We start from the raw sequence: 14,275 nt of genomic DNA on the forward strand, positions 1-14,275 counted from the left end.
TGTGGGCTTCTCTCTGCCACCTGGGCTGTTGGTTCTACCTCCGCCTCCACGTCCTGCAGCTACAGCTACTCCTGTGAGTATAAAAGTTTTTTACTTTCGCTTATGCTTTGCTTGTATGGCCTCTACCTTCCTAGATTAGCTACCCAAATAATCTTGTCTCACATGCAATCTTTTCTCCTTTATGCAGTCTCCATCTGTTGGTGGTTCGAATAATCCACCTCATGCACCTCTGAATGATGGAGCTGGGCCTTCACCACAATCGCCTTGGCCGAGATGAGTGCACGTTGTATTTTTTTTTATTTGTTGTTCACTTTGTGATATACTTGTGATGCACTTGTGGACTTTGATGGACTTGTGTATTTATTTGGATGGACTTGAGCACTTATTATTATATATGTAATATATATTGTGATGGATGTGATATGCGCGGATGGATGTATGGATGAATTAGATATATATGTGATGGATGAGATATATATGTGATGGATGAGATATATATGTGATATATGTTTATATGAATTTATTTGTCATGATGGAATGTAAAAAAAATTAAAAATTGCAGTTTTGGGTCACTTTGCCGAGTGTTGCACTCGGCAAAGGACCCCTTTGCCGAGTGCAATGATCACAGCACTCGGTAAAGCTGGAAAAATTGGTGTCCAGAAAACCATTTTTCCAGCATTGCAGAGAGCTGTAACCATGGCACTCGGCAAAGAAATTTTTTAAAAAAATTCAAACTTTAGTCCGGCACTCGGCAAAGAATTTTTTTTAAAAAAAATTCAAACTTTGCCGAGTGCCGGACAAAGGGCACTCAGCAAAGAAATTAAAAAAAATTCAAACTTTGCCGAGTGCAGGACAAAGGGCACTCGGCAAAGAAATTTTAAAAAAAATTTCAAACTTTGCCGAGTGCCGTACCGAGGGCACTCGGCAAAGGAATTTTTTTAAAAAAATTCAAACTTTGCCAAGTGTAGGACCGAGGGCACTCGGCAAAGGAATTTAAAAAAAATTAAACGTTGCCGAGTGCCTGAAGGTTGGCACTCGGCAAAGAAATTAAAAAAAAATAAAAAAACTTTGCCGAGTGCCTGAAGGTTGACACTCGGCAAAGAAATTTTGTAAAAAAAAATAAAAACTCTTTGCCGAGTGCCTGAAGGGTTGGCACTCGGCAAAAAAAATTTTTTTAAAAAAATAAAAAATCTTTGATGAGTGCCTGCCGGGTTGGCACTCGGCAAAGTGACCGTCAACGGGACCGGCGCCGTGACGGTTGCTTTTCTTTGCCGAGTGCCCGATAAAAGACACTCGACAAAGAGAGCTTTACCGATCAATTTTTTACCGTGTGTTCTTTGCCGAGTGTCACACTCGGCAAAGGCTTTACCGAGTACAATCTGGCATTTACCAAGTACCTGAGGCACTCGGCAAAGAACCTGAATCCAGTAGTGGGTACACGCCAGCCATAAACCGACACTCCTCATCGGTCCTGACCAAACGGCAGCTACGAAGGTCCAGGCTGGTAAATATGTCAATGTCCGGTTCGTTGACGCCACAGGAAATAGCAAAATGCCTCATACTACCGTGTCCAGCACCGCCTAATGACCGCGCTTCCCAACAAAACCCTTGTCCTTATCTTCATTAGTGGGGACATCGTGACCCTCGCGTATTATATGAACGTGGCGGCGGCGAGGTATCTCACCAACATAGCATGAGAGTCAACTTCTTGGTTCTCAGCTGCTCCCTCACCAAGCAGTCCAAGCTCCGCAGAATCCGCATCACGATGAATCATGGTGTCTTCATCCCCCGCATCATCGTCCTCATGTCCATCATCACCAGTCCCCTCAGAACTGCTACTCTTGCTGGACGAGCTCGACCCATCGCCGTTCGCCTCACGCGAACCCTTGCTTTCCTCCTCCTCATCCTCCTCGTCATCTTCCTTATCAGAAATGACTTGCAAAAGCGGCAGACTAGCAAGGGTCTGCATCCTCCAAGTTGGTCGAACCTCCACAACCGCATCTGATCAAGGTGCCACCGCAACAACCGAAACAGGCCTCACGGCTAAGGCAGGAGACTCAACCTTCGAAGTCGGCACCTTCACCGCCGTAATTCTCGCAGCCTTCAATGTGCTGGTGCACCCACGACCGCGCCCACCACGCTTGGACACGCCAGCAGGCTTGCCAGCCACCTTCAACCTCTTCCTTTTGCAGGAAACCCCTTCCCTACTACCCTCGGCCTCAGTCAGCTCGACCTGCGACCAATCTGGATACGTCAACCCAAGCAGATCGACAGCCTGGTTGACACGATGGCGATTAGCCAATGCAACTCTTATCGCCTCGGTTTCAGCACTACCAAGGGAACCAACAATCTCCTCAGTGGCCTCTGCAATCTCCCTGTAAACAGCTTTAACCCCCGCCGCCGGGTAATCTGCCTGAACAGGAACCTCCGCGCCTTGTCGATAGCAAAAGATATAAAATCCAAACTAACCCAAAGTAGTCTTCCCAGCAACCTTCACCTTACGAGGCTACGGATGAACCTTGTGGAGACGTATGAACCCTTCAAGATCAGCTCCACCCCTTGCGATTTACAAGCCCAAACGTAAATACCAAGCTTCACGAAGCTCGAGGGGTTCAACTGATGAAACTTGACATTAAACCTCTTCAAAACCCCAATCACAAGAGGATGCGGAGGAAACCTCAACCCAGCAACAAAGAACTCTCGGAACACAACAACCTCATCATCCTGTGGGTCCAGAACAGTCTCCCCTTCCGTCAGCCTAGCGAGATTACAGGGGAACCAACCCATCTTCGCAAACTCATCCAACTCCTCCAAGGTGACCCTCGTAGGGCCAAAATCAAAGCTCACTGCTACATCTGACGCAGAGTCAACAACCTCAGAGCTATCAATGGGCCTCGCAGTCTTCTTCACCCAAGCCATCCAGCTACAAAACGAAGCTCATAAAAACAGCATTAGCAATAGCAAAAGGCTACGAAAGCTCAAAAACAAACAACAACCGCAACGTACCTAGAAGACAAGGAAACAGCAGACAGAACAAGCAAAAATCTCGAACCTCCAAACAAAACACCAACCCTCGCACCTGCTCAACCCTCGCTCACTAGTCACGGCAGAAGCAACTAGCCAACAACAAAGTGAGAACAAGGAAAAAACCAAAACCTAACACACTATTTGTAAGAGCCCAGCGTCCACTCAAAAGGAAACCGTGCATCCCAAATCCCAAAAAAAACAGGACACAAATGACCGCAGCAAATCCTAAGAAAAACAGGGACTAGCCTTCGATAATCGCGCGTCACATCAAACCGCATAACAACACCATCTAAGAATAAGGAAACCCTATCCCTAAACAGCGGGCCCAATATCGCTACAGCCCAACATTGGTCGAGTGCAATGGGGGCATTGCTGGGCCAGGCCGTAGGCTAGGTACCCTCGCCTACCCCTTCCACAAGTTTCAAAGTTGCTCTGACCCATCACGCTGGGCCCGACCCTAGAGGGCTACTGTTGGGGGAAGCTATCCTGGCACAGCTCCTACGCTAGTGCTTGACCTTTCACTGGCCCAGTTAACAACCCTCGCGGCAGAGCATGACCTTCGCTGCGAGGGTTTCAGTTCATCGTCTGTTCTTTGTTTTCAGGTATCGTATGCGAAGTTTCATCATTTCTAACTGAGGGATAGCCACAAGTGGAGCGCTAGCCGACGGCAGACGGCGGACCCTCGTCCAGGGCACGTGGAGGCTCTGCACACGCCATAGCAAGGAGCCAGCCTGGAGACGGCTATAGGTCCACCTGGTCCGTGTCGATACGGGACCCATGGGGTTTCCTACGGAGAAGAGAGAAGAAGACCTAGTCCAACTAGGATTCCCTACATGTAATCCTACTAGAACTAGTTACACGTAATCCTACTAGGATCTCTACTTTGTAACCGACTAGGACTCCCGCCTCTCCTGGACTATATAAAGGAGGGCAGGGGTCCCTAGATCGGCAACTACACAGACATAACCGACAGAACTCACAACCACAACAAATAGCGCAGGGCGCAATATACTATCCACCCCACACTGGACGTAGGGCGCCGTGATTTTCCGGCGTGCCGAACCAGTATAAATCGTTGTCTCCCTGCGTTTACCATCGAGTTCCTGCAAACGCCGATACCCCTCCGAACAAATCACCGCCCCGGGTACTCCCGTGGCGGGTTGCCGGTGGTAAAACATCGACAGCTGGCGCGCCAGGTAGGGGACCTCGGCGCTTTGCGTTCGAGAGCTCGGTGGACCTCAAAATAAAGATTCGCCGCGACCCTCGTTGGCCTTGTCGACAACTCGCCGCGGCTCTCGTCAACCTCGTCGATGACTCGCTGCGGCTCGGAAGACGCCAAGATCAAGATTCGCCGCGGCTGTCATTGGCATCATTCGACAACTCGCTGAAGCACATGTTCTCGGCGACGTCCTCGTACATCCAATCGATCGTTCAGGCTGCTGCTGGGAAGGTGCGTGTACACTAACAGCAACCCGACGTCTCGAGGCATAGTACAAGCAGCTGGGCGGTACACGGAGCCACTGGAGGACAAGTGCAAGCCGAACTAGAATCAGCTTCGGTCTGATCACGGTGCCAAGTCCGAATAGAATTAATTTACTCAACTCCAGGATGATTCAACTCCATCACGGACAACCTATCCAGAATGGGACACAGAGCAAGACGACATCAGGCAGATTCATGAGAGAAAATATGGGATGACGTATACATCAGCAAAGCGACAAAAATTCCGTACACAAGCTAATACAATGTTTAGAAGCAAGCACGTACAAGTCCTAGGGCCAATTCTATCCAAGCCGAGTACTGTATCAAGCAAAAAGTCCTGGCATTGGATACAAATTTCTACTATGACAGACAAGACGATATCCATCTGCTCAAAGTACATGCAAAGGATGCTACAAGGATGACACAAGCAGCAAGCTAGCCAAAAGCAATCAGCGTATTAATATTTGGTTTTTTCATATACGCGTATATATGCAAATATACATGGAGAAGGCACATTGACAACTCAACTGGAACGGATCCGGTCAAGAACTAGATGACGAGAACTCACCACGATGTCCAACCACTTCAAGATGCAAATAAAGAAGGTGTACATACACGTACGTACATAACAAGCCATCCAGCCAAATCAGAACCAAGCCGGAAGCTAACAAGATGTCCAAGACCACAAGCAAATTGCATCGCTGCATCAAGATCCACCGGGTTGTTCGGCTACATGCACACGACGACAACTCGGCTCCATCAAGAATCTACCAGGGAGCAACTTACCTCACCATGCAAGCCAAGATGACGAAGCAAAGCAAGGCCAATGGCAACGTATACGTGTATATATTCGTGCACAAACAGATGTCTACGACTGCCTCAAAAAAAAAAAATGGCGCTGAATCAGTGCAGAACAGAGGAATATCAGGAATATCAGGTTACGACGTCGTATCAAAAGAACTCGACTACATCAAGCGCGGAAGTAGTCCAAGCCTGAAGCGAAGCGATCCGTCCGATGACTCTGATCCAGAAACAAATTGTACTGCTACAACTTCGTATACGAATACATCACGGACATGCAAGAAGCTAACAAAGGAAGCAAGCAAGCAAAGCCAAAGGTGTTTGTGCATTGATTTATACATACGACATGCTCATACGAGAGAAGGTCAAGAAATACAAGCTACACGGTCAATAAAAGAGAAGACCACCTACAACAAGCCGACAAGTCACGAGCAAGCAACCAAATTCTGGGAACCGGGCAACACGTTCCGAGTTGTTTCGAGTACTCGACATGACAATCACTCGTCTGGTTAAACTCATCAGCAAACAACTCGGACGAGCTGTCCGACGACTTCATCATGCTGTTCGACTACATCAAGCAAGTTGTCGACCCATGAGGGTAGCTAAAAGCTAACACCCGAAACAAAAAGCAAAATGGCTGAAAACATGCCTGAGCATCCCGGCCAAGAGCAAAATAGCTGAAAAGACGCTTGAGCCCGCCGATGAGGGTAGCTAAAAGCTAACACCCGAAACAAAAAGCAAAATGGCTGAAAACATGCCTGAGCATCCCGGCCGAGAGCAAAATAGCTGAAAGGACGCTTGAGCCCGCCGATGAGGGTAGCTAAAAAGCTAACACCCGAAACAAAAAGCAAAATGACTGAAAACATGCCTGAGCATCCCGGCCGAGAGCAAAATAGCTGAAAAGACGCTTGAGCCCGCCGATGAGGGTAGCTAAAAGCTAACACCCGAAACAAAAAGCAAAATGGCTGAAAACATGCCTGAGCATCCCGGCCGAGAGCAAAATAGCTGAAAAGACGCTTGAGCCCGCCGATGAGGGTAGCTAAAAGCTAACACCCGAAACAAAAAGCAAAATGGCTGAAAACATGCCTGAGCATCCCGGCCGAGAGCAAAATAGCTGAAAAGACGCTTGAGCCCGCCGATGAGGGTAGCTAAAAGCTAACACCCGAAACAAAAAGCAAAATGGCTGAAAACATGCCTGAGCATCCCGGCCGAGAGCAAAATAGCTGAAAAGACGCTTGAGCCCGCCGATGAGGGTAGCTAAAAGCTAACACCCGAAACAAAAAGCAAAATGGCTGAAAACATGCCTGAGCATCCCGGCCGAGAGCAAAATAGCTGAAAAGACGCTTGAGCCCGCCGATGAGGGTAGTTAAAAGCTAACACCCGAAATAAAAAGCAAAATGGCTGAAAACATGCCTGAGCATCCCGGCCGAGAGCAAAATAGCTGAAAAGACGCTTGAGCCCGCCGATGAGGGTAGCTAAAAGCTAACACCCGAAACAAAAAGCAAAATGGCTGAAAACATGCCTGAGCATCCCGGCCGAGAGCAAAATAGCTGAAAAGACGCTTGAGCCCGCCGATGAGGGTAGCTAAAAGCTAACACCTAAAACTAGTTGACCAAAATTAAGCTCTTCGTTCCGAAAAGCAAGAGGCGCGGGGGCTACACTCAATGAGTGTGTGAGGTACGGCAAGAACCAAGACAAGTTCAGAAAGAACCCGGATTGATCAGAAAACAACCCGGATGAGGAACATACAAGTTCAGAAAGAACCCGGATTGATCAGAAAATAACCCGGATAAGGTACATACAAGTTCAGAAAGAACCCGGATTGATCAGAAAACAACCCGGATGAGGAACATACAAGTTCAGAAAGAACCCGGATTGATCAGAAAACAACCCGGATAAGGTACATACAAATTCAGAAAGAACCCGGATTGATCAGAAAACAACCCGGATGAGGAACATACAAATTCAGAAAGAACCCGGATTGATCAGAAAACAACCCGGATGAGGAACATACAAGTTCAGAAAGAACCCGGATTGATCAGAAAACAACCCGGATGAGGTACATACAAGTTCAGAAAGAACCTGGACGAAGTGCAAACAACCTGGAAGAGGTACATCAAGAACCAGAGAAGTCCAGAAACAACTTGGATAAATAAAAAACAACTCGGAAGAGCATCACGGCTTAGTCAAACACTAAGCTCGGGAGCTCGGCATTCGCTTCAACTACGCCCGGGGGCTCGAATTCAAGGATGAAAGACCAAGAATACAAGTACTCAAGACTACAACAAAGACAACACATCAAGACCCTTCATCCGATTTCTATTCTAAGGAAAAGTACTCGGAGAAGGCTCGGGGGCTGCGGGATACATAACCCCCAAAATTTTTTTTGAAGACAAGAATCTGGACCCTCCAACTTTTGCAAGCAAAAGCAAGAGGCTCGGGGGCTACACTCAGTGAGTGCAATTTTTACGAAAAATTGCACCCACCGAAAAAGAACTCGGAGCAACCAAGAAGACTAAAGGGACCCTCTGGCTTCTTGTCCCAACAAGCAAGAGGCTCGGGGGCTACACTCACTGAGTGCACTTTTGTCCAAAAGTGCACATCAGCCGAAGAAAAAACAAAGAAGACCATCTCAAGGTTTCACTTCAAGAAGAACCTGGAACGGATTTACAACAACTCAACGAAGACCAAGAAGGCCTCCGAAGCTCATCCATGAGATGCTCAGGGGCTTGTCGATACGGGACCCATGGGGTTTCCTACGGAGAAGAGAGAAGAAGACCTAGTCCAACTAGGATTCCCTACATGTAATCCTACTAGAACTAGTTACACGTAATCCTACTAGGATCTCTACTTTGTAACCGACTAGGACTCCCGCCTCTCCTGGACTATATAAAGGAGGGCAGGGGTCCCTAGATCGGCAGCTACACAGACATAACCGACAGAACTCACAACCACAACAAATAGCGCAGGGCGCAATATACTATCCACCCCACACTGGACGTAGGGCGCCGTGATTTTCCGGCGTGCCAAACCAGTATAAATCGTTGTCTCCCTGCGTTTACCATCGAGTTCCTGCAAACGCCGATACCCCTCCGAACAAATCACCGCCCCGGGTACTCCCGTGGCGGGTTGCCGGTGGTAAAACATCGACAGTCCGTTAGGGTTTCTGAGTAGTTGGCCAAGGGAGGAAGATTATTGCCATACCCTTGGCCGTTGCGTTGTGGCCACCTTGTAAAAGCTAACCCAAGCGTAATTTCATCGTGACCCTGGGTGTGGCCTATAAATACCCGGGGTGTTCGTGTAAGAAAACAGGCCCTCTTTACCGAGACAATTTAATGGGCATTTAATCCGCATTTATACCTTGTCCTGAGCTTGGTGACCTTTGTTACCCGCTTACACTGACTCAATCGATTTCCTCCCTATGGGAAACACTACTACACAAACTTTACTGGAGGCGGGCATTTTCGGTTTTCCGCGGCGGGCAAAGCCGTCCGCCGCGGCCTAGAGGCCACGGTAAATCGTGGCTTAACCGCGGCGGGTGGCCTTGCCCACCGCGGTTAATCGATTTACCGCAGCGGGCGATGTAACGTGTCCGCCGCGGTAAATATACTTTTACCACGGCGGGCACGTTAGGATGCCTGCTGCGGTTAATCATTTAAAAAAACAAAAAAAACCAGGAGCCCGCCGGCGAGCCAGTTCTTGAGCCCATCGGCGACGGATCCGGGCTTCCCACGGCCGCCACCACCTCGCCAGTCGCTCGCAGGGAACCACGCCGACGCCTCCTCGCGGATCCCGCTGCGCCGTGGTGGAGGGAGGCTGCCGCGCCGACGCGTCCTCGCCCGCCGTGGTGGAGGTCCCAGCGTCGTGGTCGTGGTGGATCCCGGCGTCGTGGCCATGGTGGAGATCCACCGCCGGATCCGGTCGCTCCACCGCCAGATCCACGGAGGAGGAGGGTGCAGCCGCCAGATCCATGGGGGAGGAGGTCACCGCCGCCGGATCCGTGGAGGAAGAGGTCGCCGTCGCCGGATCTGGAGAGAGGAAGAGGGAGGAGTGAGGGAGATGGAGAGGAAGAGGGAGATGAACTCACTAGATTTGAAACCCTAGCCCCACGCCGTCGTCGTTCATGGAGGATCCATGGGGGAGGAGGAGGGCGCAGCCGTCGCCGTCGTCCCGCGCGCGCCGCTGTAGGGGGCGGCGCTATGGAGGAGAGCTGCGCCGCGCGCCGCTGCCTGCATCGAGGGAGAGTAGAGGGAGGCAGAGGGAGAGTGGGGGAGGCGGAGAGCTGAGAGAGAGAGTGGGGGAGGCAGGGAGCTGAGAGAGAGTGGGGGAGGCGACGACGATGGTGCGAGGGCCTCGGTTTATATTGGAGATGGCTATTGGGCCTGCACATTTTCCGCGGCAGGCATCTTAAGACGTCCGCCACGGTAAATCGATTTACCGTGGTGGACTCCTTAAGATGTCCACCACGGAAAATAGGGTATTTTCCGTGGCGGACATCTTAAGACGTCCGCCACGGTAAATCGATTTACCGTGGCGGGCAAAAAAGCTCGCCGTGTTAAATAAAAAATGCCCGCCTAGATAAACCGTGGCATTTACCGTGACGGGCAAAAATAGGTGCCCGCCTCGGTGGCCTCCGGGGGGTGTCGCGCAAAATCATTTGTGTAGTAGTGAAACCCTTGGCCTCTCCTCGCGTGTTCCTCAGCGAGGGTGAGAGGTCAGGAGTGTTTGCCCTTTGCTCTGGGTTGGAGGTATGGTTTGGTATGGCGCCGCTGGCAACATATATGGTGGCGTTGTAAAAATGTATGTTGGTGACCTGGCGCTCGAACCCCTGATCTCCTGCTAACCACTCCACCTACAAGTTGTTTGTGTCCAAATAACGCTTTCGTCCAAGCCTTTTTATGTTCATCTGATTTTCAAATAAGTATTTGGGACCCTCAACGAATTCAAATGAAAAAGTTGTCAACTACAAAGTTTTATAACTTTTCGACATCTACAACTTTTATTTTGATAGTTTCTCCATCGGAGGTCGTTTATGAAATTTGAACTTCAAATTTTAGAAATTCAAACATAGTTTTCCATGATAAGATGATTTCAAATAAAAAAGTTATCAAATACAAAGTTTCATAACTTTTTGAGATCTATAACTTTCGTTTTTGCTGTTTGTCCATCCGAGGTCGTTGAAAAAATTCAAATTTCAATTTTTTTGAAATTCAAACGTAGTTTTCCTTGAGAAGATTTCAAACCAAAAAGTTGTTAACTACAAAGTTTCATAACTTTTTGGGATCTACAACTTTTATTTTAGTAGTTTCTCTACCCGAGGACATTTATAAAATTTAAATTTCAAATTTTAGAAATTCAAAAGTAATTTTCCTTGACAAGATGATTTCAAATCAAAAAGTTATCAACTACAGAGTTTCATAACTTTCCGAGATCTACAAATTTTATTTTGGTCATTTAATCATTTATTTATCCGACATCGTGGTAGTAACATTATTCATAAATGTTAAATATCCCTCTTATTTTTTATGAAACTATAAGAGAGATATATAAATTTTATAAACAATGTTACTACCACTTTATCCGATGAAAAAATGACCAATCTCACTTCATTTGCTGGTACTCCATCAATGTAAGCCCTCTTCAGCTTGTGCCTTAATTGTCGTTGCCCAGTCTTGAGCAAATCAAAGCATGCAGCTTCAACTACCTTGTCATCAGGGTCTATGATTAATTTGATCTAGTGAAATGCATGTCAAAAGCACGTAGATTAGAAAAGAGGCATTCAAACCATAACAAAAAAGAGAACACTAATTGCGCTGTTGGAAAGACTTTCTTCTACTTACACCCATCTTTCCCATGTAGTTTTTAAAAGGATTTTCATCATTATTGTACTCCTTCCAATGTGTGTATATTGGTCTGCATTGCCTCAATATAATACCTCCCTCTAATGCAAGCTTTGCAGCTTGCATGGGTGCCTCTGGCCTTCTTTTCCCTTTAGCAATAACCAACGGCATCTTACTGTTTAAACCTCGGCATATCCTTTCCAAATCTCTGCCCATACTTCTGCCGCTGCTGCGTTGAGTAATCAAGTCATCACTTGGTTCACCTGAAAATAATGAGGTATTCACAGTTAGCGCACATCATATGTTTTCATAAAAATAGGCAAATCATATTTCTTGGACAGGATCGAGCAATGTTTTCTTGCCTTCAAAGCCTGTTTGAATCTGCTCATCATCTTGTGTAGAACAGTCAATAGTAAGCAATGCATCTTGTTGTGCATTTGTAGTTGTACCATGGATACCTTCCTCAGTGGATAGTTCCCTCGTCCTCTTCCTGGTCATTCTAGTGGTTTGCTCTTGTCCAATAGGTGGCATGGAGATTCTCTTTGAGCCTCATGTTCCTGCAGTATTCCTGCAAATTTGCCAAAATGCTCCTCTGCATGGCCTGCATAATACAAGGAAAAAATATCCGAATTAGTCTTATTGTATTAGAGCATAAGTGAGTAGCATATATGAGTAACAGTACTAATTGCTTCAAGAAGAAATGAATCCTAATTAATCTGATTGCAAATACCTCATCAAGTACAGCATCAGTTTCCTCCATATCTTCAGGTTCATACAAAGGATCAGACTCTTCTCGAGCCCTGTGCTGTAATTGAACTGTTGACAATTTGAGCCAATTTTGTGACACGAGGGCTCTGTAATACTTGATTGTTCCTCATTATGGTTTGAGCCCTTCCTCTTTCAATGTCTGTTAACTCCTCTGTAGGTGCATAGAAGAAACCATGAGCTTGTATAGTTGGGGTCAAGCAGCAGAAGCAAAGCAAATGAATTGAAATCATAGGCCCAATGGATAAATGTGCGCTTAGGCTATTTAATGAAAGAGTAACCTGTAACACTACTGTAAGCTTATTTAAAATGCAGGTTGTCTGAAATTAGCATCAAGTAGATATGCATTCAGTCAAGACAAGCAAAGATTGATTTATCTAAGCCGAACTAAAGTCACTGCAGGAACAATGAGACTAGCTGTTCAGCATACGAAGCAGTCAGGAACATGAACGTGATTCAACACCATCTTTGTCATTGCAAAAGTGACTGAGCACTGTCTCCATCTCCGAACAAACATTGGAATATAAGAAACCACCCTCTATCATTCCAGAAATCACGTCTATGTCCCCCAAACCAAAAAGGAATTAGCTAGAAATAGAACAAACTGTGATTAAGCACCAAAAAGGTCATCCATTATATAGATATCAAAAACAAAAAGTTTGTGCCTCCCAATCAAACTTATTTAACACACTCCGTCTTTGGATTCTTCTTTACTTCCTCGTGTATTTCCATCGTCTTGATAAGGATTCCACTTTACTTTGCATACCTATTAATCTTACTCCAAGTATCTTGCCAAAGTGATTCCAAGATTTTGACCGGTACCTTGAACAATTCTCAAGTAACTCCAATCACTTGGCCACCTTCCTTTTTTAGTCCATAATATCAATTCTCTTTCTCAAAATATTCACCTTCCATCGGAGCCTGATGAATCTCTTGGTCAGAAGGAAATTCTACTACCAATCTTCAAAACATTAATGATTCCGGTCAAGTTGCTCGAACTTGGTATACAATTCTTAGTCCTTGGTGTCACCCGAACCTTCTTAGCACAATTCTCCGTTGCTAAGGGCATCGACCATGACTTTGCTCCTCGAAGTGATAGCACTTTTCCAAGTCATAATCAATTTCATTCCTACGAAGATATCACAAGCTCAAGACCATCTTAGTGAAGATATCCTGTAGATTCTTGTGATCCACCTAGATGTCACTTTTACTTCCAAAAAGATAGTACTTCCATGCTTTACAATGGATAACCCCATAAAAAATGTTGGGTAGTCAAACTCACACTTCCTTGGTTGACTTAATGAACAAACTACTACTTTTTCTTCCTGTATAAAGACACATCCCACACCCTTGACCGAGTGCATCATAGTGGATATAAAGCTCTTGTCCTGATCTGGCAAAGCTAATACATAGATTTTACTTCAACATTTTTCTTTGGCTCCTTCAACTACCTACCTGGGGTTTCTCAATGCAAATGGACTTAAAACCTTCTCCAGTAGCACTATCAATATCTTGATGGTCTTGGATAAACTTCCCTTGAACCTCTAACCAAACCTCATTATAAAAGACTCTTAGTTTCTCTCACATTTTTGGGTACCATCCTACTTATCAGATTAACTGATTCTTCCAAGTGAGAGCTAGAGAGTATGACTTAACTTCATATGGCACCTTGAGCATTCAGAACCTTCTTAGTTGGAAAGTTTGCATAGACGTGATCATCTATCTTATTGATCTCCTCCAAAGGTTTTGATCCTGGAACCTACAGGTTATGGGCCCACCACGCTTCCGCTATGCAAACCAGAACGTATGATACTCCATCTTGCAAATTCTTCAACTTGGCTACCCCCTTAAGAAAAATTTAAACTAGGGGACACAAAGAGGTAGTTTGCATCTCCTTCCAGATGAGCTAACTAGTATCAAGACGTTATGACATCCCAATGATGCTCTCGTGTATGGGCAATGTAACACCCAAAATTTTTCATTCTTTTAAAATAAGTAAATTTGATTTAATTATGTTAATAAGTGTGCATTCAATTATAGGAAATTAATAATTTTTGGGGAATTAAAATCAATTATAAGATTAGAAACTTTTGGATGCATACATGCTGCTGCAATATTTATTCATGGGATGATTGTTCTTGAATTAGAGTTCAAATGAATTCAAAAATTATTTGAAAATGCTTTTGGGAAAATTTGTTTGGAAAATAAAAAGGAAAAATGATCATCTCCTTCCCATCCTCACATTCGGCCCGCTGGCCCCTCTCCCATTTTTCCCCGCAGCCCAGCAGCCACGCCAGCCCAGCCGCGCGCCTCGGCCGCTCAGCCCAGCAAGCCCCGCCGGCCCACTCGACCGCCAACCG

The sequence above is a fragment of the Miscanthus floridulus genome, chromosome 9 (genome assembly GCF_019320115.1).
Source record: "Miscanthus floridulus cultivar M001 chromosome 9, ASM1932011v1, whole genome shotgun sequence".
Taxonomy (NCBI): Eukaryota; Viridiplantae; Streptophyta; class Magnoliopsida; order Poales; family Poaceae; genus Miscanthus; species Miscanthus floridulus.